The sequence below is a fragment of the Rattus rattus genome, chromosome 3 (assembly GCF_011064425.1).
Source record: "Rattus rattus isolate New Zealand chromosome 3, Rrattus_CSIRO_v1, whole genome shotgun sequence".
In the NCBI taxonomy this organism is placed as follows: Eukaryota; Metazoa; Chordata; class Mammalia; order Rodentia; family Muridae; genus Rattus; species Rattus rattus.
The window spans coordinates 198,706,481-198,731,966 of NC_046156.1; the positions used below are offsets into that span (position 1 = coordinate 198,706,481).

Genomic DNA, 25,486 nt, shown 5'->3' on the forward strand with positions numbered 1-25,486 from the left:
CTTTTCAGGTGTATCACACTGTGTATTTTCTCTTCCTTCTTTCCTTCCTTCCTTCCTTCCTTCATCCCTTCCTTCCTTCCTTCTTTCCTTCTTTCTTTTCTTTCTCCTTTCTTTCTTTTCCTTTCTTTCTTTCTTTCTTTTTTCTTCCTTCCTTCCTTCCTTCCTTTTCCTTCCTCCTCCTTCCCTCCCTTTCTTCCTTTCCTTTCTTTCTTTCTTTCTTTCTTTTTTCTTTTTTCTTTTCTTTCTTTTGAATTTACTCAAAGTGATTTTATTGCTTGTGTACACAACAGCATTTATGCCACTAGAGCAGACGCTGTGGGCGACTCATATTTCCAACTGGGTGGGAGCATCCGCTTAGTCTTACAGTAGCGAGGCAGCCGGTGAATTCTGCTCTCTGTTAGACTCAGGCAGAATCTAGCATCCTTCTTTTCTGTTCCTCTCAAGGTGCTTTTGGACAGCAACTGCTTTCTTAATCAAGTGGTAGAGATACCCAGGGAGATCAAGGGCAAGGCCTTTGGACTTGAGGATTTTTAAGATTTTATTTCCAGTCACAAAACGGACCTATGCCACACCATGTGTGTCCCTCAGGGTCACACCTATCTGGGAGGGAGTCAGGCCTTTCTTGGCCAACTTGTAAATTTGTTCTTTCATATCGTCAGATGTCAACTTCAGCCACATGAGCATGCTGTGGTGGTAGGGCAGAACTGACTGGGACAGGCCCTTCCTGGGAGCGTGCATGACACCCATGATTGTGGAGGTCTGGTAGCAAAGAGAAAACGCGGTAGGAAACGGCACAAGGAGTCAAGCCACACCGGAACTTGTGTATTTTCAATTATTTTAACTTGGGCTATGATGTCTTTGAATTTCAGCACACTTGCATACAGGCTAGGCCCGGCACCTGTTCCTGCAGACAGTTACTGGAGAACTCAGTGGTGTAACACAGACAGACACTTAGATGAATTGCCTGATCGGAATCCCTACATAGTAAGGCAGACTGATGTGTTAATGGAGATGACAATCAGACATTACCATGTTGATATTACAGGTGTTTTCAGGTAAGTTTCCTCAACACTCTTAAGACCAGCAGGCCACAGGTTCCTACACAGAAAGACACAGGCAAGTTAGAGCAGTGGTTATCAACCTGGGGAATGACACCTTCACAGGGGTCGCCTAAGATCGTCAGGAAACACAGATATTCGCATTACGTGTCATAACAGTACCCACATTAGTTTGAGGTAGCAGTGAAATAATGGTATGGTTGGGGGTCACCACAGCAGGAGGAACTGTAATAAAAGGTCTCAGCTTTAGGAAGGTTGAGAACTACTGGGGTAGAGTAATATTTCTGGGTACTGTTGCTGTCTTTGGGAAAGAAAGCCCATGGTTTCCACGATCCACCTCAAAGAGGAGAAATTCTTCCTGTGGCCTGTTTTGAGAGAGACCGTGAATAAGAGAAAACCAGGTCACGGGGAGGTCAAAGGACTCACTTCCAAGGCCCTTCAATTTCCTTTAGTTCAAAGTATCAGCATGAGATGGTACCTTGTAAAAGAGCGTTGTGTTCTGAGTCTTGAAGTATAAATCACAGTGCTTGGCCCAAATTGCTTTTGAATTGTATTGTGTAGGCTCCCTGACGGATACTTTCTATGAGTACAAAGCAGGGATGGGCCTGGTCAGGCTTTGGTGTCTGCCCCCTTGGATGTTAGCAGATGAATTTAGAACAGCTCTGGAAAAAAAATTTAAAAGGGAGCTGTCTCCAAGGCTCTCACATCCTTGAGTTCTCAGTTCCGAGCCAAGCATGATCAAAAAGGTTACACCACCTGAACAGCTGATTTCATGGAAGAAGAAATCTGTTCACCTCTGCTCATGCTTCGTCTCTCAGACAGGCTGTTGTTTCCTGGGAGCCTGGGGGAGCGGGTAGCTGTTGCTTGTTTTTTAGGACAGCCCTCTGCCCTCTACACCAGTCCTACTTCCCAGCCTTCCTTTGACCACGGCTCAGTTAAAATAGCCTAGCTTCCTCAAAGGAGAAGAATGAGGGGTGGGCTTCCTTGGCTTTTCGGATGGTATAGCTGCCCATCTGGTCTGGAATACTTGTGGCATGAATCTGCCTAGATGCAGAGAAATGAGCCCAAAGGCACCTAACACAGTGGGCCAGGATTTAGCAATCAATCAAATAAAAAGAAGTAAACCTTCCTTAGAAGGCAGAGAAGGCCCAAGCCTGGGACTTGAGAAGATGATGAAGCTAGTCATTTCATTGGAGCCTGTGCCTCTCTAGTTACCCTGTGTTTTCTAGGAAACAATTATGTCAGAAAATTTCATTAATTTTATGTCCGTGGGTAATTCACTGACTCTAATTGGCTTTGAGAGTTGGCGATTGCATGCAGCCTCTGAGGATGAGCACACGAATGGGAAAAGCAAATCCTTTTTTCAGTGTGCTGAAATGTAACTGAGTGATCGTTTCCATTTTTAATAACCCCCAGAACACGTGGAGAGTACAGCTACTGAAACGAATTACAAGATGGAAGATCATCCGTGGATGAAGAAGGCACCAGGGTGTTGATAATGGGGGCATTGCATATGCTCAGAAACAACAAAAATAAAAAATACTAAGACTAATAGTGATATCTGCCAAGAGACAGTTATCATTTTGAAAATTGTATTTATCATTCAATCCTTCAACATAGGTGCTGTGTCTATTGTAGCTCACATGTATAGAAACCAAGGTACAGAGATTGAAAATATTAACTAAGTGCATATAGCCAGTGCACAATAAAGCCAACGTAGGAAGAATTCCAAGATCCACCTCTGCCCATAATTCCCCCAAAATGCCAGACCATCAAATGTGTTGGTTTCTTGCCCAGTATCCTAGGATTCATTCTTTCCCATACACACCTAACTTTCTAGGGTCAACCATATGAATCTTCTGTTCATGAGTTAAAGATCTTTGATTGTTAGTCGCTTCCTAGGCTCCAACCTAAGAGTCCTTGATCTAGGGATTATCCCCAATTAAGTAAGTCAACGAGGACAACCAGCCATCTATTTACCTGATCATAATCACCTGGAAGAGGTTGTGTAGACCAATCAGGGTGAATGTCAGGAGGGACACATCATAATGTCTAGACTTCTAGTAGCAGTATCTACAACGACTTAGAAAAGAAGTCTGTTTGGGGAGATTTTTTTATACCCACCATAGCGAAGACAGTCAACACATGGAACCATGGCTGATGATGAACCACGCATCATCATTGGTCCCTCTAAATTTTCCCTCAGAGGAGCCAATCCATGGTCCTTTGAGTTCAAGTTAAGGGAGTTGGGCTTGTCTTTATTCTCAGTCAGTAGCCGATATTCTTGAGTAGAGAGAAAGAGGAAAGGGATTTCCAATTTTGTAATTGACACGAGCAATAGAGATTGCAGAAACGTCTGACAATCCTTTAGGTTTAAGACTTTTGGCTCTGTTGCCCATTGTTGTACAGTTCAGAGACTACTGGCTTTCCTTCTTCACCTCTATCTGTGCTCTCTAAAGTAGTGTTTCACCCCTTTGTGGGGGTGTCTAATGACCTTTGCACAGGGGTCAAATATCAGATATCCTGCATATCAGATGCTCACATTATAATTCATAAGAGTAGCAAAATTCTGGTTATGACCACAACATAGAGTTGCAGCATTAGGAAGGCTTTGAACCACTGCTCTAAAGATTGCTCCTGCAAGAGCGAAAAGGCATAAGGAAGCATGCCTCTTCATTAGCTACCTTACAAAGTGAAATAGAGAAACTGAGGCAAAAGAGCTTGCCTCAGACACTGAACAGTGAAGCTTTACCTCTGAAGTGGCCTTCTTCAGGCAAAGCAAGAAGTAAGGCATTGAAGGCATTATACTGGTCTTCGTTATGACTTTACCTTGAAGTTTACAGATTTTTTTTCAAGCATAATTTCTCTATTTGAATTGACAGCCACTTATATTTTCCACCAGATTATGGGGTACCTAGAAGAAAGACTAATTGAGGACAACAGTGGCTTACCCAGTATCTGTCCATCTTCCCTATTCCTTCCTAACAGAATCCTGGTTTTGCACAGGGACCCACAACAGCCACAGTAATAGTGCTCCCCAGTCCTTTGTGCAGAACATACCTGGGCAAGGCCTTTCTCATGCAGTCAAAGAAGGCAAGTCAATTTCCAAGGCGGAAATGGCTTAAGGACATTGCTTTGGTGGTAACTGATGGTTGCTCTGTGGAGGAATATAGAAATTGTGCATTTTGGTGGTAATTCTGGAGTGTTCTTTGATCATGCAGGGTTTAATTACAGACTCAAGGACTTGAGGCTATGAGGGAGAGTCTTTGAATGGCATTTCATTGACAGGGTGTTGTTACAAACCACATACCATTCAGAATGGGACTGGTTCCCAGACAGCCATTTTATTTTTGATCCTGGGTGGAGATGGGAGTTAAGTGAGAGGAGGAACTCCTGGAATTTATCAGCCTAAACTCATTGCCACCAATCACAGCCCAGAAGATGGAAGGTTTATGCGGGACAACCAAGAGGCCGAGCCTCTGGAGGTGGTGGATTCCTGTCGTACATTGCTTCCCTCCATCTCCCAGAGTCCACACCATTGTGTGAGTCAGGCAGTGCCAACAGTTAATGTTAAGTGACTAAATTCAATGGCTTCCCTGTCTGTTCATCCATCTGAAATCCTCTCAGGACTATTGAGGTTGAGGACATTATTAGCACTTTTGGATAGGAGGACTAAGGGGGTCCTGAGCAGGGGTCTTAGGTAGTCTGGAGAAGCAGCAGGCTGTAAATTCTGGTGTTTGGGGGTGATTAATATACAGGACAGCAGTTCTCAACCTGTGGCTCATGACTTCCATGGGAGTCACATGTCAGATATTGCTGCTTATCAGGTATTTACGTTACGATTATTATCAGTAGCAAAATAACGGTTAGGAAGTAGCAATGAAATAATTTTATGGTTGGAGGTCACCACAGCATGAGGCACTGTATTAAAGGGTCACAGCATTAGGACGGTTGAGAACCACTGATGCAAGAGAATGAGGGCCTGGCTGTGAGTATGGAGAGAGTGCCAGTGCTCACTCAGGCTCTTCCTTGTGGGAATGAGGGCCCCGACCCCCCCGCACACACAAAGAATCGTCATAGACATTTGTGTAGAAACAACATCCAGAAAACCCTTTGACGGTATACATAAATTCAGCAGTCCACCCAAGACCATACCAAAATGGACCTGAGGACCCCCACCCAGCTGCTCTTGAAGATGGGGGAAGTGGTTACAAGCCTCGAGAAGTTTAGAAAAACGTTGTCTGCTTCTGTAATTTCTTTAGACTCAGGAAAAAAAATACCACCAACTCTGATTTCATGTCCTGGACAGCTAGGAAAATGAGAAAATAAAATGAAAATTAGAATGTTATTATGAAAACCGTTACGGCCAGGTGTGGAAGCAGCTCCAGGCCTTGTGACCGGGTGAGAAAATGAGGGGCACAGATAGCATTTGGCGACTCCACACTGACTAGATGTCAAGCCAGTCCTACCAAAAAGTTGATTTATTTATGAATGTGGCTTTATTTACTTCCTGAAGACAAGGTGTTTGGCTTGCCCTAGCCTGTGCAGACACTGAAGTCATAGCAGCTCGAGCTGGCCTGGAGACCATCACAGCATCATTACGATCACGCCAGTCTTCGCTGAGGTCACCCTGGGCCCGAGTTTACGAGAGAGCCTTAGGGACATTGCTTTACCCAGCCCTCACAATCGAACTGCATCATAGACATTATTATTATTTCTATTTCTCAGATAATTCCAGTGCCTTTCCCACATCCCAACCGATAAGAGGCAAGGCCAAAAGACAATCATAGGTCACTGTGACCATTTCTGTGACTGGTTCTGATGGTCTCCCATCAGTCAGCTGGGTCAGAAGCCTTCAGGATACCCCTGAAGCATTCAAGCCTCCTCTCAGATGTAACGCCTATCTCAAAGCCAAGGTGGCAAGTGACATCTCATGCCCTTGTGGATGGAACAGAACGATGTCTGCTTTATGAGACCCCATATTTCCACAAAGCCCCAGGTTCAGACATGCATTTCTTTGTGTTTTCTTTTCCCATTGTTCTTTTGGAGTGGGTATTCAGGCTGCTAGGCTGGCATGCACATCAGCCCGTGGCGTGAAACATCGTTCTGTCTAAGACAGTGGAATGAATGTCTCTGAGCCCTCTCCAGCTTGGGCTCTGCACTGCCCTGAAGCATTTGCCCTTTCTTTGTCATGAGCAGCCACCCTGGCCAAACTGAGATGTTCACGTTAGACCGGAGCGCTGCCCATAAGATAAGTGATCGTTATCAGATTCCCCCAAAGGCGCCTCCTCCCTTCTTCGATCCCACTCTGGGATTGATTCATCTTGGGTTTCAAGATGGGGAGAGGTGGGAATCAGGAGGAAATTTATAGGCCTGCTTCCCGGGGTGTCTGCCAGTGATAAATATTTTCAAGAGGGATAAAAGCAAGCAGTCTGTTTCCGAGGGCCCTGTGCACACTGCCCCAGAAGCAGAGAAACAGAGCCAAGAAGGGAGTGTGGGCAGACCAGTCTTATTCTACCATCACTGTGCTCTATGGGAAGCTGAGAGAAGGAGGGAGAGGGAGGGCAGAGGGAAGGCTGCTGTTTGAAGGTACAGAGCGCCCTGACACCCACTCTCCCTGAGTATGTGCGTTCTGCTGCTGCCAGCCCATTATTCGACAATAGCTGGCTTCCCTTTCCTCTCCATCACCCCAAAGCAGGGGACTGGCTACAAAGGGAAAGGCGCTCTGAGATCCCACGAAATGTTTTTATTGAAACCCGGCTCTCCAGAGAGAGATTGAGGAAGTGACTTAAGCAACCTTATTACAAAATAAAAATGGATCCTCTGACTTCATGACAGGAAATTCGAGGAAGAGAGGCAAGCTCATAAAAATGTGACACACACACACACACACACACACACACACACACACACACACACACACACACACACGGAGTAAGCAGCGTTCAAAAGGACCGGAAGAGAGAAGAGATGATAAATCGTTATGTGCACAAGAGGCAAACACAGCATGAAGCTCAGAAAGGAGTTTTAAAAACCCCATGAGTAATTTCGCCTTCTTAGGAATGTCGTGCACTCCAGTCGGAAAATTCTAATTAAAATAGATTCGTCAAGCTGCAGAGAGTAGCTGGGATCCCTTTTTGCTCGCATCACGGTTCATAAGAACCCCCCTGACTTCACACCACTGACAGCGCTGAGGGGATCTGGCGATGCTACCAGAAAGATAGAGGCGTTCGTGCCTTGTTCGCATGACACGTGCGTATCATCATTTAACAGCATCTAAAGGAGATCTGTTCATTAACGGAGCTCATTAGGAAGCAAACACGACTTCACAGAGCCCTACTTCCAGACTCACTTCCCACTGACCCTTCCCCCCAAATGGACTGAATAGTATGTTCAATTACAGGGCACAGGAAGTGTTCAGCTCTGCCATAGGAAACATTCTCCCTACCCCATCTCTGCTCTGCCTTGCCATCAATCATCCATGGCCAATCTTTTACTGGGCCATTTGGGATTTTAGAACTCAGTACTTTGTGGATTTTTTTTCCCCTCCAGGATACCTACCTCGTATATTTTCACATGCATTGTCTGGGGCTTTCTCTATAGAGTATCTGGGGAAGGCATGAATGGTCTATCAGTGCGCCTCAAAGCAAGGCTTTTATCCGAGGACCCATTCATTTTCCAGCAATCGTTTCCCTCCCTTGGGGTAGTCTTTCTTCTTCAGGTACAAGTGCTCACTCCCTGTGAAGAGGTAAGGCCAAGGGTAAACTCAAGAGCCAGTCTCTGCTTGTCCAGCTGCTGAAGATGGGAGGTGGAGGATGGAAGGATGTTGTTCTCCAATGACGTAGTTTATGAGTGTTGGTCATGGGGAAAACACAGAGCTTGTCCCTTGCTGTGTGAGTTGGGTATAGGCAGAGGAGACAGTAGATTGGAGTGGGAGAGGGTAAGGCTTGGGAGAGAGCATCAAGGTTTCCTTTGTGGAAGGAGGTGGCATAGAGGGAAGATGGTAATTCTCAGCTACATATGGTCTCGTCTTCTACAAAAGGTCCGGTCTTCTACATATGGTCTAGTCTTACTATTCCTAACCCCTGGGTATCCCCATGCAGCTCCACCATGCTGGCAGACATACAGCTCTCTGGTGGTACCCATGCTATTTAGATATGCCGTGTGTGAACAGCTCAAATCTTAAAAGCGTACAAGGGGAACAGGTACAGAATCCGAGTCAGGCTCCAGTAGTTAGATGGCCCAGTTTCTCTCTTAAGCCTTTTAGAATGTCTAAGGCCCCATGAAAATCAATGTCGGAAGCAACGTTATGTTCTCCACGTGTGATTGAGTCAGAAAGATCCTGATCCAGAAGCAAAAAGCCATTGCCTCGATTCATGTTCCCCACTCTCCTAATAAGCCACCAAGTCACTACTGCGCTGCTTGGCCGTGGACATACATCTTGCCGAGACATGTCCACGCAAACCCAGGAGATTGTCTAGGAAACCTGAGCCTGCAGCCTTTGCAGAAGCAACCACCACTACATAATTCCTTCCAGAGGAAAAGAAGCCCAGGCTCCAGGCAGCAGCACAGTCCCCAGAGGAGACATCATCATTGATTTTCCATGTGGCTCTGCACTCCGTGCGCGCCCTTGTGTTTTGAGTGCTATCTTACGTTCTTTTCATGTCCCTTCCTTTACCGTGCCTCCGGAGACAGTCCCAGCCTCAAAGCCGTTCTGCAATAAAAACTCAGCAATTTGGAAGGACACAGCCCAGAGCCTTTCAGACAGCCAGGAAGTTCTGCTGACGGCACTAAAATTCAGAATCTTCTTAGAGCATCTAAGGCAGGTGTGTTTATCCAGCCGAGCAGAAGCCGGAAGCCGGAAATGTGTCCTCTGAGGATGGCTTCTCTGTTTCCTGTGGGTTGAAGACTTAGTGTGTTTTCCTGATCCCTGACCTTGAACCCTGACTTTCTACTTCTGGATCTGCAATCAGATTGGATTCTTGGCCTTTGTTTGGATTGCGGGGTGATGTCCCTCAGGAGCCTTTGTATTGTTGCAAGCCAAGGATGCACCCTCTCTGCAGGATGGGTTGGGGGTTGCTTTGTGAACTGTAATCTAAAGCCAGTGTCTAAAGCAGTTATACTTCAGCCCCAGATCAGCAAGCACAAACCATACATTATATATTCATACATACATACATAAATATATACATACATAAATACATACATACATTTGTATATTCATACAAATGCATTCATGGCAAAATAATCATTTGTCCCAAAATACCCAGAGGCCCAATGTTTGAGGATAATAGCCCAGCCCTTGTTTCCTGGTAAGTTTTGCATTCTGCTTAGGAGATCAACCCCACTATTTTCTATAAATTTCTGAACTGATATAGCCTAGTAGATTCCCCCAGTTACACTAAAATCAGCTGCTCTCAACACTCCATTATCAGAGTCACCTGTGCTTTTCCCAACACACATCCAGTGCTAGAAATTATCCAGCCAGGAGCCTTGTACATGCTATGCAAATTCTCTGTCACCAAGCTACATCTCTAGCTTTCAGGTCCATATCTGGATTTGTTGACATGGGCCACCGATTGAACAGACAGTAGGGCAGGCCAGAGCGGTCACACTCATAACTACTTCTTAGATACACTTGACCATATTAGCCTGCTCAGAATGATAACAAAATGCCCATTGATTAGAGCTTCACAACAATGGATATTTATATCTTACACTGTTGGAAGCTGGGGAATCAAAGATAACAGTCAATTTGGTGTTCAGCAAGGGCCAAGTTCTTGATGTGCCCTCAGGAGGCAAGAGAGGGCCTCCCACGGTCCCCTGGTCTAGCACCACCACATTTTGGGGGAGATGAGAGTATTCTAGACATTTTGATTACAGCGCAACAAAATTCATGACCTTCCCAGGATGTCAAAATGGTGATTATTTAGAAATAGGATTGAGATGACTAGTCAAGATGGTGTCACACTCCCCTGGAGTGGGTCCCTTAACCCAGTTTGACTGGGACCTTTAGAACAATAAATATGAAGGGATAGTCAAAACCAGAGACCCAGGACAGAGTGCCATAAGAAGACAGAGGCATGATTGGAGCGAAGTCTTTAAACCAAGGCCTGACAACAACACAAAGGAAAGGGACTGAGACTTCTCAGGAGTCTTTGAGATAGTCTACCCCCCTGATGCCTTGATTTCAGACTTTTGACCTCCAGCACTATTTAAATATAAACTCCTTTGTGTTAAGCACGAAGTTGAGAACAATTTTTTTTAGGTCAGTGCTATTGTAAAGCACAAGGTGGTCTGACACTGACAGCTCTGAAACACTTTGGAGAATCAAAGTGAACGACCTACCTCTTTCTTTGGTTCCCATTCTTTTCTTTCGTGCCCACGGCAAAGTTTCTTCTCTGGGGTAATTCTCATTGTGTTTATTTGTGTCTTCCCACACCTGCTTAATTCCCTAAGAATTTACACTAGCTCCTGGTTTTTAAATAATTTTTTTTTCTGCTGACCTTTTTATTCCTATATAATCCTAGGAGCTCACATGTGCTATGCTATGAAAATGAGAGTTTCTGACTACCCTCCTGTCTCCATCATCCCGATAGGACATTGGTTATTTCCTGTGGCTGGATGAGAGCTTCTGATTACCCTCCTGTCTCCATCATCCTGAGAGAACATTGGTTATTTCCTGTGGTTGGAGTTTCATTCCCTCTGGCAAAGGCCAAAGACATAGGTAATGCAAAGCCTTTGTAAGAGACTTCAGGGAACCGGAGAGATGGGCTGGGAAGGAAGGGATTTCAGCTCCAGGAAGACAAGCATTAAGAGGGATTTATTTGCCTTCAAAAACATGAGTGTTCCTATGCATTTGATGTAGACTGCCTGCTGTCCATCACATTTGAGACTGAGTTAGAGGAAGGCAGCTTTAGGAGGGAGAGCTTTGAATAGAAAGGATTTTCGAGGTAGATTTTTAAGTCACTGGGACACCATAAAAGAAGTCTAGTTACACGCAGACAATTTGTCATTCAGTTTTATTTAGGCAGAGCCCTTTCTGAAGCCAAGGAGCCAAGCGAATGAAAGAGGTGCATTTTGGAGATGTCTTCTTGTGGTGGTTTGAATATGTTTGGCCCAGGAAGTGACACTATTAGGAGGTGTGGCCTTGTAGGAGGAAGCGTATTACTGAGGGCATTGAACTTTAAGACTCATCCTAGCTGCCTAGGAACCAGTCTTCTTCTGTCTCCCATTGGATGAAGATGTAGAACTCTCAGCTCCCCCAGCCCCATATCTGCCTAAATACCGCCATGCTCCTGCCTTGATGATGATGGACCTGTAGCAAACCCCAACTAAATGTTGTCCTTTATAAGAGAGGCCTTGCTCCTGGTGTCTCTTCACAGCAGTAAAACCTAATTAAGACATTTCTGCTTTTTGGACTGACAAGCTTGAAAAGAACCAAAATATCCACTTAATATCAGCTCCAAGGGCTGAAACTTCTTTGTTTTGTAGACAGGGAATTTGCCTCTACTTCATCTTCTACATTTAAGAAAAATATGTATTTTTATCGCTTGTGTATAGATCTTTTACCTGTATGTATGTTTTACCTGTCTCTGAACCATGCAGTCAATGTCCGTGGAGGCCAGAAAAGGGCATCAGATCCTCTGGAATTGGAGTTATTGATGGATGTACTACCCCACGACAGTGCTGGGAGCTGAACTTAGGTTCTCAATAAGGGCAATGCGTTCTCTTAGCTGTTGAGCCCTCTCTCTAGCCCTTGTCTTTTACATTTTAAATTGAGCTCTTGAGAGATACACTCTGTGTTATGGAGTCGACTCTTGTATCACTCTAGTGTTTTCCAGTCTCGTCAAGTCCAGTTATCTACCAACAAAAGTAGTATATATTTGCTTTTTTCTGGCTGTATGCAAAAGTACCACAAACCAAGCAGCTTCAAACGGCACTGATCTGTTGAGTCAATAGTGTGGGTCAGGATCCTGTCTGCACAAGACTCAACTGGGTGCTGCCTCGGGGCCTCATAAGGCTGCCATTAGAGCGCAGGTGGCCTGTCCCTTTCTGGAGTTTGGGATGTTCTGCCAAGGCCACATGAGTTAGCTGGCTTCTGGTGCTTTCAGTTGCAGGGCTGGGATCTCCGCTTCAACACTGCCTATTGGCTAGGGGCCACCCTTAGCATCCTTAAGTGCCCAGGTCTCAGATGCCCAGCAACAAGCCTACTTAGTTCCTCAGGGCTAGTAGGAAAGTCTCTCACTCTGTAATAGTCATGTTGGCAAGCCCTCTACCAGCTAGAAGCAGGTCACATGCTCTGCCTGCTTTAAAGAGGATTACACTGGGTGTGAGGCCACTTTAGGACTCTGCTTACTTCACTGTGGCTAGAAGGGGCTGCTCGCTCTTGTTCCTTGTCATGCCCTACTGCAGGTGAGGTCTGGTTGACCTCACCTGATCGGATGCTAACCTGATCATATAAATGTAGAAACTAAGTTCGAGATGGAGAATAGAAACTATGAATGATCCTGATTTGCTACACCAGTTAAACCCTGAAGTTTAATGGCTAGGAGTTAAGTATAATAATTAAATCATTATTGAACGGTGATTTTCCCACCCATACCCTATTACTGCTAGGCTATGCCAGGCAGAAGACTGACCCTGAAGCCAGACCGCCTGGGTTTAGATCCTGACTACAGTAATAGTTCTGCAGTCTTGAGAAATTGTTTAACCTTTCTGTGCTCAGCTTTCCTTGTCTGTAAGTCACAGGAATTCGCATTTTGCTTCTCAAGCTGTAGTATGGTAAAATGTACACACGTGTAGGCAGTTGGAATAACACCTGGCACCGTAAACGTCACACATGCACTGGACACTGTAGATAGGACATCAGGCGCCATATAACATTGGCAGTGGTCATTTTTAGAATTTCTTGGCTGATAGAGATGGCCTCTGCTCTTTTCCATTTAAGGAAGCATTTCATAATGCAAAGGAAAGTTATGCTGCTATGGCCATAATTTTGGATGAGGATTTACTTGACTGCTCATGAATTCCAATTCCATTACATCCGCAGCAATAATGATGACAATAAGAAGTGGTAGTGCTCACATCAGAACTCCCGAGGCTGATGCAGGAGCATCTCAAATTCAAGGCCAGCCTGAGCTACACCGTGAGACTGACTCAGACGGAACAGTGTTGGCAACTGAAATGTGTTAAGTGTTGACTGCATGCTGAGAAGCCTGTCCAGTCCAATGGCATGATTATCTTCTTTGGTCATCACAATACTTCAGCTGGTAGATACTGTTATTGCTTTGACCGAGGAGGGGCCAGAGACGCAGAAGTTCTGTTTATCCAGTTTGTTAATGGGACAGTCTGAGGTGCAATCAGCCAGATTCTAGAACTATCTTGCAGAGCCTATGCATTTCCTCCATTTTATTCAGGTCATTTAATAGTTTGTATTTTGTAACACTGCAGTCAAGTGACACAAAACGAGTGAGAACTGTGGGTCAACAAAGGGAGTGCTCTGCAGTCAGAAGGAAGGAAATAACTGAGGAGGATATATATTCACAGTGGGAGTGATGTTAACCTTGACTGCTCACTTGCTCGGATTTAGAATCACTTAGGAGACACACCTCTGGGTGAGTCTGTGGGACTGTTGCCAGAGGTGTCTGAAGGGAGAAGAACAACCTGGAATATTGACAGCAACATCCTACAGGCTGAGGTCCCAGGCTGGATAAAAAGAAGAGGGGCTGGAGAGATGGCTCAGTGGTTAAGAGCACTGACTGCTCTTCCAGTGGTCCTGAGTTCAAATCCCAGCAACCACATGGTGGCTCACAACCATCTGTAATGGGATCTGATGCCCTCTTCTGGTGTGTCTGAAGACAGCTACAGTGTACTCACATATATAAAATAAATAAATCAAAGAAGAAGAGGAAGAAGAAGGAGGAGGAGGAGGAGGAGAAGGAGGGAAGAAGAAGGAGGAGGAGGAGAAGGAGGGGAAGAAGAAGGAGGAGGAGGAGGAGAAGGAGGGGAAGAGGAGAAGAGGAGAAGGAGGAGGAAGAGGAGGAAGAGAAGAAGAAGAAGAAGAAGAAGAAGAAGAAGAAGAAGAAGAAGAAGAAGAAGAAGAAGAAGAAGAAGAAGAAGAAGAAGAAGAAGAAGAAAGAAAGGGCTTCACACCAGTGCTCCTCTCTCTTGGTTCCTGACTGCAGCCTCAAGGTGACCAACTGTCCCACCCTGATGCCATGCTTGCCCCACCATGACATACTGTACATTCAATCCCTTTCTGCTGTAAGTTCCCTTTTCCTCAGCTATTTTGTCACAGGGACAAAGTAAATAGCAAACTAGGCAAGTACAGAGTGTGTATCCAGTCTTTTGTGCAATGTGCTTATCAGTATTGTCTAATCTGAGCCTCAGAGAACACTGTGACTGTGGGGGCGGGGGTTGGCACCTTCTCTTTCAATGTTATGACTCTGAGGCTCAATAATTGTTCCAAGGAGTCAAGGCCAGCATAGTTTCCTCTGTCGTCTTTTTTTTTTTTAAGATTTTATTTATTTTATGTAAGTAGATCATCGCTGTCCTCAGACACACCAGAAGAGGGCATCGGATCCCATTACAGATGGTTGTGAGCCACCATGTGGTTGCTGGGAATTGAACTCAGGACCTCTGGAAGAGCAGTCAGGGCTCTAAACTGCTGAGCCATCTCTCCAGCCCTCCACTGGTGTCTTAATGCTCCCAATGCTGTCTTGATGTATAACCAAAGACTAAGGTAGCAGAAAGGATCTGAGTGAGGAGAGAGACAGGGATGTGTGGGTGTGGCAGGCAGCTGTGGCCATACTGACTCTCACACTCTCAGTTGTATCTGCAATTGCTTGATTGGGCAAATGGCTCCATCAAGACCCAGTCCTACAAGGTGTCAGTCACTGCAGTCCCTCAACTGCCCTCAGCATCAGTTTCTCTTTGTTCTTAGAGAAAATGTTCCTTGTTTGAACGACGTAGTGAGATCATTTTGAAAGCTCTGGGTGCATGTTGCAACACTTTTTGCTTTTTGTTTAAAGAAGCATGGGAAGGAAGAAGAGAGTAAGAGGTGAGCCGTAGGTAGAGAGAAAAATTAAGTGTTGGAAGCCATTATTTTATCTAATTAATTAAAATTTTATTTATTTTTCAGTATTTAATTAAATGTTTTTCATATAGTATATTTTGATCATATTCTTTTCCGTGCCCAAATATTTTTTATTTCACATATATGTGTGTTTTGCCTGCATGTATGACTATGCATCACGTTGATGTGGTGCCTGCATAGGCCAGAAGAAGGCATCAGGTCTCCTGGAACTGGAGTTAAGGGTAGTTGTTATCCCCTATGTGGGTGCTGGGAACTGAATTGTGTCTTCTGCAAGAGCAGGAAATGCTCTTAGCCTTCAAGCCATCTCTCCAGCCCCCAGGAGACTATTATGGACTGGCAGATAAAAAGAAAGCTCAGACCCGGAGTCCCAAAAGTAAATTCAGAATGCTGTTTCCATGTCTATAGAGAAGGGAAAGGGGTGCCCAGAGAGCCTCACAGAACCCCACTGAGAAAGCACTCTTTTACTAAGCTAAGTTCTCAACGTCACTACAGTAACTCTTTTCAGTTCACTTCTGGAATATAGAGAGGAGCTTGAAGAAAGTGTCACAAACTGCTATCTGTGTTGAGCATCTCATAGAGCACGGGAGGCAGAGCCTGGAGCTCTGGTGTTGAGTGTCAATGGTTCTACTCTTGAGGTTCACTCTGTTTCTTTGCTTCCCAGCGGCTCCTGCTGCTGCTATCCCTCCACTGTGCCTTTACTGTTCTAGCAAGAATGAAGTACCTAAAAAGTGGCCAGTATGCTGCTATAAGTACTGTTGAGGGAAAATTTTCAGATCTGAATCTCATCCTTGGCTGGCATTCTGAGAAAGGCTCAGGTATGGGGGTGGGGGACCAGGCTTCGGCTGGCCCCCAACATGTCTACATGCTCTTGGTGCTGGGCACTCTGGTTATAGAACTTAAGGTATTTAAGGTTTTAGAGGTAACTGAGAAATGACCTTAGAATAAACACCCACTTCTCAAGTGGAGGTTCACAGTGACACCAGGGGAGGCAATGGGGTGGAGTTGGGGATGTTCTTTCCTATGTCTGTCAGACTCTCCTGCAAGAGGCCTCCACGGTGTTTGCAGACCCAGGTTCTGCAGCAGGCTGATATCAATGGCCTTAGATCATTCGGTTGGTCCCATCCCTTCAACTGTATCAACGCCCTGCCTCTCAGACTGATGGGGTGTTGAATAGTGCTTGGCACCCAGGCTCTCGCAGTGACCCAGTGAGTGGCACACCAACAGTGACATCCCCTTTGAGGTGAAAATGCTTAGACACCTGTGTATTCTAAATATAAAATATGATGTAGAAAGTCCAAAGGCTGATTCAGAAGAGACCTTTAAGCCTATCCAGAAATAAAGCAACTGCTTTAATCTCACTGGGAAAATGACTGTGATGTGAAGACAGACAGACAGACAGGCAGACAGACAAAAACTTAAAACAGGGTGGTCAGCTGTTGGGACCGAAGGAAGCCCTGAGTGGAGAGAGTCCCCAGTGAACGGGCATTATTTATGGCCAAGGTAATGTTGAGGATGCAAAGGCCTCATCAGTTCCAAGGGAAATGGGCAAAGCCATCCTCATATGGCCAAGGGTATCCTAGAGGGACGGATGGTCAAGCTTTTCTCAGAGGTTCATGTGTAGGGGAGTGAACAGTGAGTACAAAGACTAGAGATACAACTTCCTCCTCCTCCCAGGTGTTCAGAGCCTGAGACTCGCTTACAGAAACCTCCTTCCAAGAGTAGCCACCCCTCCCCACTCTACTGTCCAAAACAAGCACGCTAAGGTACAGGGGTGTGGCAGTAGTAGGGGCCCTTCTATCAAGAGTACACACACTGCACTGGTCTCGAGCTTTTCTATACATGTATCTGCACGTCTTCCCTTTCTTCATCCCCTCAATGTCCCAGACAACATTTCCAGATCCAAGACACTCCAGTGGCAGATTTTGCAAGGTTCAGAAGAAAAGAGAAAGCTGGGTATGGTTATACATATCTCCAATTCCAGCCTTTGGTGGGTAGAGGTAGGAGGATCAGGAGTTCAAGGTCATCATTGACTGTATAGTCAATTTGAGACCAGCCTGCACTACATGAGGTTCTCTCATATACTCATACTCCAAGGGAGCCCAGGCAGGAGCCTGAGTGTGAGCCCTGACTCTAGGTTCTAGAGTTTAGAGTCTTGAGTCAAAAGCTTATGAAGAAGAGTGAGACTTGCAAATAATGACCACTGGATTTCCAATGAGAGCAATGCACAAAGTTGGCACTTTGCTTTCATGAAAAGGTAGGATACTACCCCTACCTCATTTCTCCATGCACCCTGAGTGCCCAGTTTGAATGGGCCCTGTGAAAAGCAGAGAAAACCCCGAGGAACAAAGTATTGACTGAAAGTGTACAGTTAATACATAGGCCAGATCAAGGAACCCAATGCTCAGGCCTATGAGAGTGGCAAAGCCATTCTCCAGGGACCAAGTGAGAGTGTTGACCACCTGTGTAGAAAAGTTTCCACTGTAGCCCTGTCCCCTATATGTTTATGGCTTGAAGACTACTCTCCTACAAAGACCAATCCTACTGAAATGAGCTAAGCCTGCCTCCTGGTTAAGCTGTATGAAAATGCCAGCCTCCATATCTGTACGTAATGGCCCCACCTGCTTATTCAGCTGGGTGCAACAACCCCACCTCCTTGGTCAACAGTATAGAATAAACAGGCCAAGCTTCCAGGATGCCGAGGTTTCTCCACCAGAGAACATGCCAGCTCTTCGGCATATGTGTCTGTTGTTTCTTCTGTGTCTGTCCTTCCTTCGTTCTCTCCCTGCCCCAGTCAGGTCAAGTCCCTAAAGCTGTGCAAGCACTCGTTAGATTACATGAAATGTGCTATCCAATCCATAACAAGTAACCAGGGACCATGTTTTAGATTTCTAGCTAATCTTTCCAGTAGGCAATGTCCCCCCTCACCGTGGACCATCCACTGTCCCAATGGTCTAGCCTTGGTTTTTCTCAACTCCACACTCAGCAGACAGCTTTTTAATAAGGAGAAAGTTGCTATAGGGTGAATGTTTTGGCAATGGATTTTGTAGAGATTGGGCCAAAACAGCTCAAGAAGAAGTTACCTTGACTTAGTGACTCGGATTTTTATGGATCCCTCTATGACTACTTAATTGCTGTGTTTCTCTTCTGCTGAAATGTAAAGCAATGATACTCCCCAAGCCATGTAATACTTACCTTAAAGAGAGAGAGAGAGAAAAGAATGTAGGGCTTACAGGAGGGACATGGAAGTCCCAGGACTATTCTCTACAGTCTGGAGGGCTGGGCCAGATGTGGAAAGGGCAGAGTAGCACACAGCAGCCCCCAGAGCAGATCAGTTCTGGTTGTCCTGACCTGCTTCTCCAACAGCCAACAAGGAAGGCTTCCAAGTCTCAGTTCTTTCCTCTTTATCCCCATGACTCCCATCCTGTCCAAGCAACTTTCTACATCCCCCTCAGCCAGAAAAAAAAAAGAAAGAAAGAAAGAAAAGAAAAGGCACATCAGACACATGTAAGAGGAATTCAGACTTCATTTTGCGGTGGCTTCAACAACTCAGAATTTATCTTTCTCTCCATACATCAAATTTAAGAAGAGTCCTAAGAGACAGTTTTGGCCTAGAGGTGGTGGCACACTCCTTTAATCTCAGCACTCAGGAGGCAGAAGAAGGCAGATTTCTGTGAGTTCAAGGCCAACTTGGAATACAGAGCTTGCTCCAGGCTAGCCAAGGCTACACAGAGAAACCCTGGAGAGGGAGAGAGTGGGAGAGAGAGAGAGAGAGAGAGAGAGAGAGAGAGAGAGAGAGAGAGAGAGAGAGAGGAGAGAGAGAGAGAGAGAGGAAGGGAGAGAGAGAGAGAGAGAGAGAGAGAGAGAGAGAGATAGACAGAGAGACAGAGACAGGGAGAGAGAGGAGAGAGGGAGGAAGGGAGAAAGAGATAGAGACAGAGAGAGAGAGACAGAGAGAGAGAGAGAGAGTTAGCCTTAGTAAAGTCTGAAATGTTTGCAATTCTTTTGTGATTTTTCCAGCATGCTTCCCATCTCATGGTCACAAGGTCGCTGCTGCAGTTCCTTGTATGCGATCTTCCTGTCAGCCTCAGAGAGATGAGAAGAGAATTGAGAGACACGGTACCTGTTCATGCCTATAATCGACCTAGCAGAAAGCTTCACAAACCACCAGGCTTTCTCTTACATCCCACAGTTCATCATCAGATTCGTGGCTACCCTATCTTTAGGGGAGGCTGGGAAGACAAGAGTTGGGATTCTCAACCTCTGAAACAGGAAGTAAGAATCCCCTAGGTCCAATCAGATAGCAATGCTCATCACCAAAGGCAATGTCTAAGGGAAATAAACAATCCCCTGCCATTCTTCCAAAGAGGCACAGTCTGAATCTTAGAAAGCTCTTGCTTACTTCTGACTATAATGAAGGTCAGTCGGTCGTTGATCTCCCAGAGGATTTCTGCTTCCCCATAAAAACTACATGAGTATTCATCCTGTAGGCCATGTCAGCTAAACGTTAGTCTAGAAAAGCAGGCCCCTGGAGTACAACTCTGTTCTCGTCCCGCTTGACCCAGAGGAAATGCTCACAAGACCAAACCTATTACAGTTCCCCACAGAAAGGGAAGGAGGACTCTCACTTGAGATTTCTCCTTCTTGGCCCTTCCAGCCTCTCAGCTAAACACATACAGTCTTCTCCAGCTGCATATAGTCTTATGGAAGGGTCTAGAGCATACAGAAAGTGGTTGGATGGGATGGGGCCTCCCGTGGTCAAGTGAGACTTCGGTGGTAACAGAGGCAGCTACCATTAAGTTACCCATTCTCCTATAGGTAATGCGTCACCTACACTCCTGAAGGTAATCCGAAGAAATCCACTGATTGACCAAGAAGGGCTTAGATTGAATACTTTCTTTGGTCATTGGTGTCTTACCTGTTACATATAAGTGTTTCCATACCTCTTGACCTAGAAAAATTCACACATCCTCTTACCCTTCCTGTGATGACGGATACCACATGAAGTCAGTCCGTGGCATGTACACACAGGTCTGCAAGGTGAAATAACCATTATCTTTTTATATGAGCCCAAACAATGGGAGCCCAACTTGCCAACCTATAAGTAGGTAAGAATCCTGGAAGCCAATGCTGTTAGTCCATAAAACACCGCAGCAGGAAGCAAGAATTCATTGTGAATCCCCGTGATATGCAGGGTTGAAGAGGGAACTGGGTCTCAGGGCACAGAGAGTTGGATCATAGGTTTAACCCTATGTTGGAGAATACCAGCTCTGGCCTCTTCAAGGCCAGAGTGTCACCGGCTGCCTTCTTACACAGCCTTAAGATGTTTAGGCACTCATAGATGCTCCCTGTTCCCACCCTCATCCCTCTGTGACAGACGGAGTTTAATCCTGATTCCTTGCTCAGAGCACATTATCCTCTCGTCTTGCCTGGTGAGAACTTTGTCTGCTATGTCCTGAGATCTACAACTGTATTCAAAAATGACAGCTCCAATACGTGCTCATCAAAGTCTTGGCTCATATTAATATAGCATCTTCTCAAGAACTGGACTGGGAAGGATTTCAGCTGCCATTGTTCTGGATGAAGACTCTGATGGCTATGAAAGGAACCCTTCCATCCCAAAGCCCCTTTCCCACCAATATGCATCTTCCTACATAATGAACTGTCATTTTCCCCCAAGGTCAATAAAGAAATCGCTCATTGATTGCTCACCAGGCAGGCATTGGGCAGAACTCAACACACTGACTCTCTTATTGGTCCCCCAGTGGCTTGCAGAAGACACTGTCTCCCATTTTGTAGAGTAGCAAACTAAAGTACAGGGCGGTGAAAGGCCTTGACCTTTGGAATAAAATGAGGGAGAAAGATTTGAACTTTGCTTGTCTCCCTTGGATGCCCACTTCCTCTGTCTTCCATTCCGTGAACAAAGAATGGGTCAGATTAGGAGACATGATTTCATTTTGTTTTTTTCTGATTGATTGATTGATTGATTGCATGTGAGAATACTGGAGCTGTCTTCAGACACACCAGAAGAGGGCATCAGATCCCATCACAGATGGTTGTGAGCCACCATGTGGTTGCTGGGAATTGAACTCAGGACCTCTGGAAGAGCAGTCAGTGCTCTAACCGCTGAGCCATCTCTCTGGCCCCAGCAGACATGTTTTAAGAAGTTTGAAGCCTGTGGACATCCTCTGTAACAAGAGCTTCCTGATCTTATCAGAGTCTGATTTGTACCTCTTCACTTCATTTGATTGTAACACCGTCATCCCCACCCCCACCCCCCAAAAAACACAGTCACCCACCTCAACCCCCACCCCAAAAGCAACAAGCATTAGTGCCAGACCATCCACCATCCAGTTGTAGCATGAGAAAAGTGTATCAAACACCAAGCATCCAGATTGTTCCTACACTTTATAATTATTTTAAAGATTTATTTATTTTATGTATATAAGTACACTGTAGCTGTCTTCAGACACACCAGAAGAGGGCATCAGATCCCACTACGCATGGTTGTTAGCTACCATGTGGTTGCTGGGAATTGAACTCAGGACCTTTGGACGAGCAGTCAGTGCTCTTAACCACTGAACCATCTCTCCAGTCCTGTTCTTACATTTTAAATGCACGTGGTTCATATGTGGGAAGGATTCCATTTCACTTGAACTCTAGCAGAACAAATTTCTGTTCCTTCTTTGTTTGAGCGGTATGGTCCTTGCTTTGGACGATGGTGATGGGTATTCTTTCACCCCAAAGATATAAGCATCTGCCCTGTGGCTCTAAAGACTGATCCCAGAACCTTGTTACTTGAGAAGAGACATAGCTAAGAGTCCTGTATTTCTGTTTATCGTTTTTTCTTTTGTTTTGTTTTTCAAGAAAGAGTTTCTCTGTGTAATAGAACCCTGGCTGCCCTGAACTGGATTTTGTAGACCAGGCTGACCCCGAACTCAAAGAGATCCACTTGCCTCTACCTGAGTGCTGGGATTAAAGGTGTGTGCCACCACACCCGGCACTGGTGAATTTTCTCTGAATAATTCCCAGCATCTGAAGATCATTGGATCTTTTTACCATTCTGTGATTCTGACGCCAATCAATTTATTAGAATTGTGAGATAAATCTGAACTCATCCAAGTTGCTACATGACTTTTAGAAGCTCCCTGCTCACAGCCTTCCTGGATTTTATGGAATCATATTTGCCACTGGCTTCCCATAGACGCCAGCATCTATTGGTGGAGAGAGAGAGCAGCTGAGCATGCCCGACAGACAGCATTGACAGGAAACACCAACACTAGCTCAGCTCGGGTGTGTTTCACCGATTGCACCTGTTTCTTTCATTCAGTCACAATGACCAAGTTTGGGGTGGGCCTTGGCTCCTAAGTCCAGGCATGGTATCCTGAAGGCCCACATATTGTCAAGTGACCTTCATCAGATGGCCAACCCTCATCACCAACATGAAGTCTGTAAAAATTTCTGTATTTAAAAAAAACATGCAACACAGAACTGCAAGCCACTCCCTGGTGTGACCTTCTTGTACTAAGGGTTTCCTCTGTGCTAGGCCACACAGTAGGCCACACAGTAGGGCAAGCATTGACATGACTGTCCTTCATCCTCACAGTGATCTAGAGATGGTAGGATGCTTTAGATTTTACAGGCGAGGAAGCAGGTTTGATGAGTATAATTGGGTTACAGAGCTCGTGATCAAAATATTAGATGACAGGGTCCCCTCTGCCTGTCACTAGTCTACCCTGAGGGCTCATCTTCTCAAAGGTAGGGTTCTGGGAATAGAGTGCATGAGTCATTTAAGGAGAAAAGGGGAGAAAAAGAAATTTCAAATGTTAAGAATACAATCAGAAGATTGGGGATGGAGAGGCTTAGTCTTTTAGAACACAACTACTGCTGTAAAGAACCCGTGTTTGCTTCCCAGCACCCATGTGGCAGCTCACAGCTGTCTGAAACTCTGGTTCCAAGGGATCCGACATCCTTTTCTGTCCTCCATAGGCATCAGGCACACATGTGCTGCATAAAAAGTGCATGCAGGCAGAATACCTATATGCATAGGATGAACATAAATAAATGTCTGCCAAAACGGTTGAGTGCTGAGACACAGAGCCACTCTGAGATGATGGAATTAAAATAGAACCATGCAAGCGCATTTCAGCTGTTAATGTTTCACTCATGGTATTGATTTTTTTCTTTAAATCTTCACTGGACTGTAAAAAAACTGAGGAGAGGGGTGGCCTTCCCTAAGGATGAGCACTCCAGTTGGTCACCCAGTGCCGAACATTCAGCCCTGAAAACATACGCACGTGTATGTTTTCATACATGTATGTATCATACAGAGTGACTAGGTTATAGTTAGCAATGTATATGCATGCTCATATACATATATGCATGCAATAACAATTTGTAAAAAAAGAAAAAACACAGAAAGGCCATGAATGTGAAGGAGAGGAGAATGTGCGGAAGGAAAAATGGGAGGATCTGGGGGGAAGGGGAGGCAGGGAGAAGAAAGGTTATAATTGAATTATAAATCTAAACAAAAAAACCCCAAACCTTTGATAGTTACATAGCTAGAGTACCTTAGCCAATCATAAAACCAGGATTAATGGAATTCTGATGGAAAAAAAAAGAAAGCAATTTGGAGCAGGGCACGTTCTACTTCCTGTCAAATCGAGACATGCTTGATTTTCCAAAAGATATTTTTAAAGTAAATAAAGGATGTTCAAGCCTAACTCTGCTAATCCTTATTCCAGAGATGTTAAAGCCAGCGAGCACAGGCCTGGCATCGGCACCCACCCTGTGCCGAATGTTTGTACTTGGGAACCATTCCAGGGTCCAGGTTCACTCTCTGTTCATCAGCCCCCATGTTGGGTTATAAGGTGTCCTGATTGCAGGACATGGCTACCCCTCCACCCACTGCCCTGCTGACTGGGCTTCTGTAACTCCTCTAGTCTTTGGGCTGGTATTTGAATAACTCTAGGGGTCTTGGAGCATGCATATGAATCCTGTGTCACTTCTTGTTCCCCGTCTGTGTTACAGAGTCCTTCCCTGGGTTAGTCTAAACTCTGCCTCTCCGCGACAACATTGACAGATTGACCTCAGTCCTGTGTTCTTGGCAGTATAAAGCATAATCCCGCCCTGTCCCACAAGAGGCAGATAGCACAGAAACCCATCATTCGGGTTGCTGGCAATTTGTTACTTTTAAAGATTTGTTTTCTCGGGAAAGTGGTCCAGCCCTGGGAGACAAGTCTCGGTATTCGGCCGGGAACAATGTGCTTACTGTGTGGACTGTGTTTTTGGACACAAACAACCTGCATTGCTTAACAGTTTTGTGCAAACATGTTCTAATAGGCCTTAGTATGAGATTTGGTCATTTTAGCTCAAGGCCAAACTGGCTATATTTCAGGCTTGTAATAGACTCACTGGTTCCTAGGCACCCATATCACACAACATACTTGTTTTGATTTCTGTAATGAAACCTTTCACTTATTCTGATAGCAGTAGGACCTGATTACCAATCAACCTTGGACTATTTGTATGTTCAAGGCAGAATTTTTTCCTTCCTTGTCCAGTGTCGCTGCAACCCAGGAAGAGAGAAAGCTCCCTGAACGTAGATCTATAGGCGACTGTTTCACAGAGCTGAACTTGGTTCTGAGAGCCCTGCTTCAGTGTTTAAGGCAGGGCTATAGCCCCATATCCCCACTAATAATAACTTCTTCGCTCAGCCACTTCCCTTCTGTAATGGAGTTCAAAGGGCTTGCAGGAAGTGCCTAATTAGCCCACATTATGTTAGGAAGTCTGAGAGATGTGCTGTGTGATTAGCCCCGTTTGGTACAGAAGGAATGCTGGGAACCCTGAGCATGGGAAAACTGTAGGAGCTGGGACTCTGCCCCAAGACCTAACTCAAGCTGTTTGGCAGGGCCTTCATTGCCTGTCCTTATTTCACCCCTTCCTCCAAGGCTACTTCCTGAGGCCTCACCTTTCTGGAAACTTTCTTTCCCTAACAATTGTAGGTCATCCACCTCAGCCTGATTCGTGTCTTTGTTTTCTAAGTAGGTGTTTGGAGGACACTTTGATTGATGGCCATTTAGTATTTCAATTATCTTTTATCCTTCAGGTATGGGGTGAATGTTTCTTTTTTTTTTTTTTTCCCGAGCTTAGAACCAAACCCAGGGCTTTGCACTTACTAGGCAAGCACTCTACCACTGAGCTAAATCCCCAACCCCGGGGTGAATGTTTCTTAAGCCAAGGACTATGTGTTCTGTATTTCCTGTTTATCCCAAATTGCACTTGCATAAGATGAATGTATTAAGGCTGGGGGGGGGGTGGCGTGGACACTGCT

At 45.3% G+C, this 25,486-nt stretch overlaps 1 pseudogene; it reads right to left on the reverse strand.

The window, feature by feature from the left end:
* Window positions 1–293: 293 nt before the first annotated feature.
* On the reverse strand, window positions 294–747 carry LOC116895677 (annotated as a pseudogene).
* Window positions 748–25,486: the final 24,739 nt, after the last annotated feature.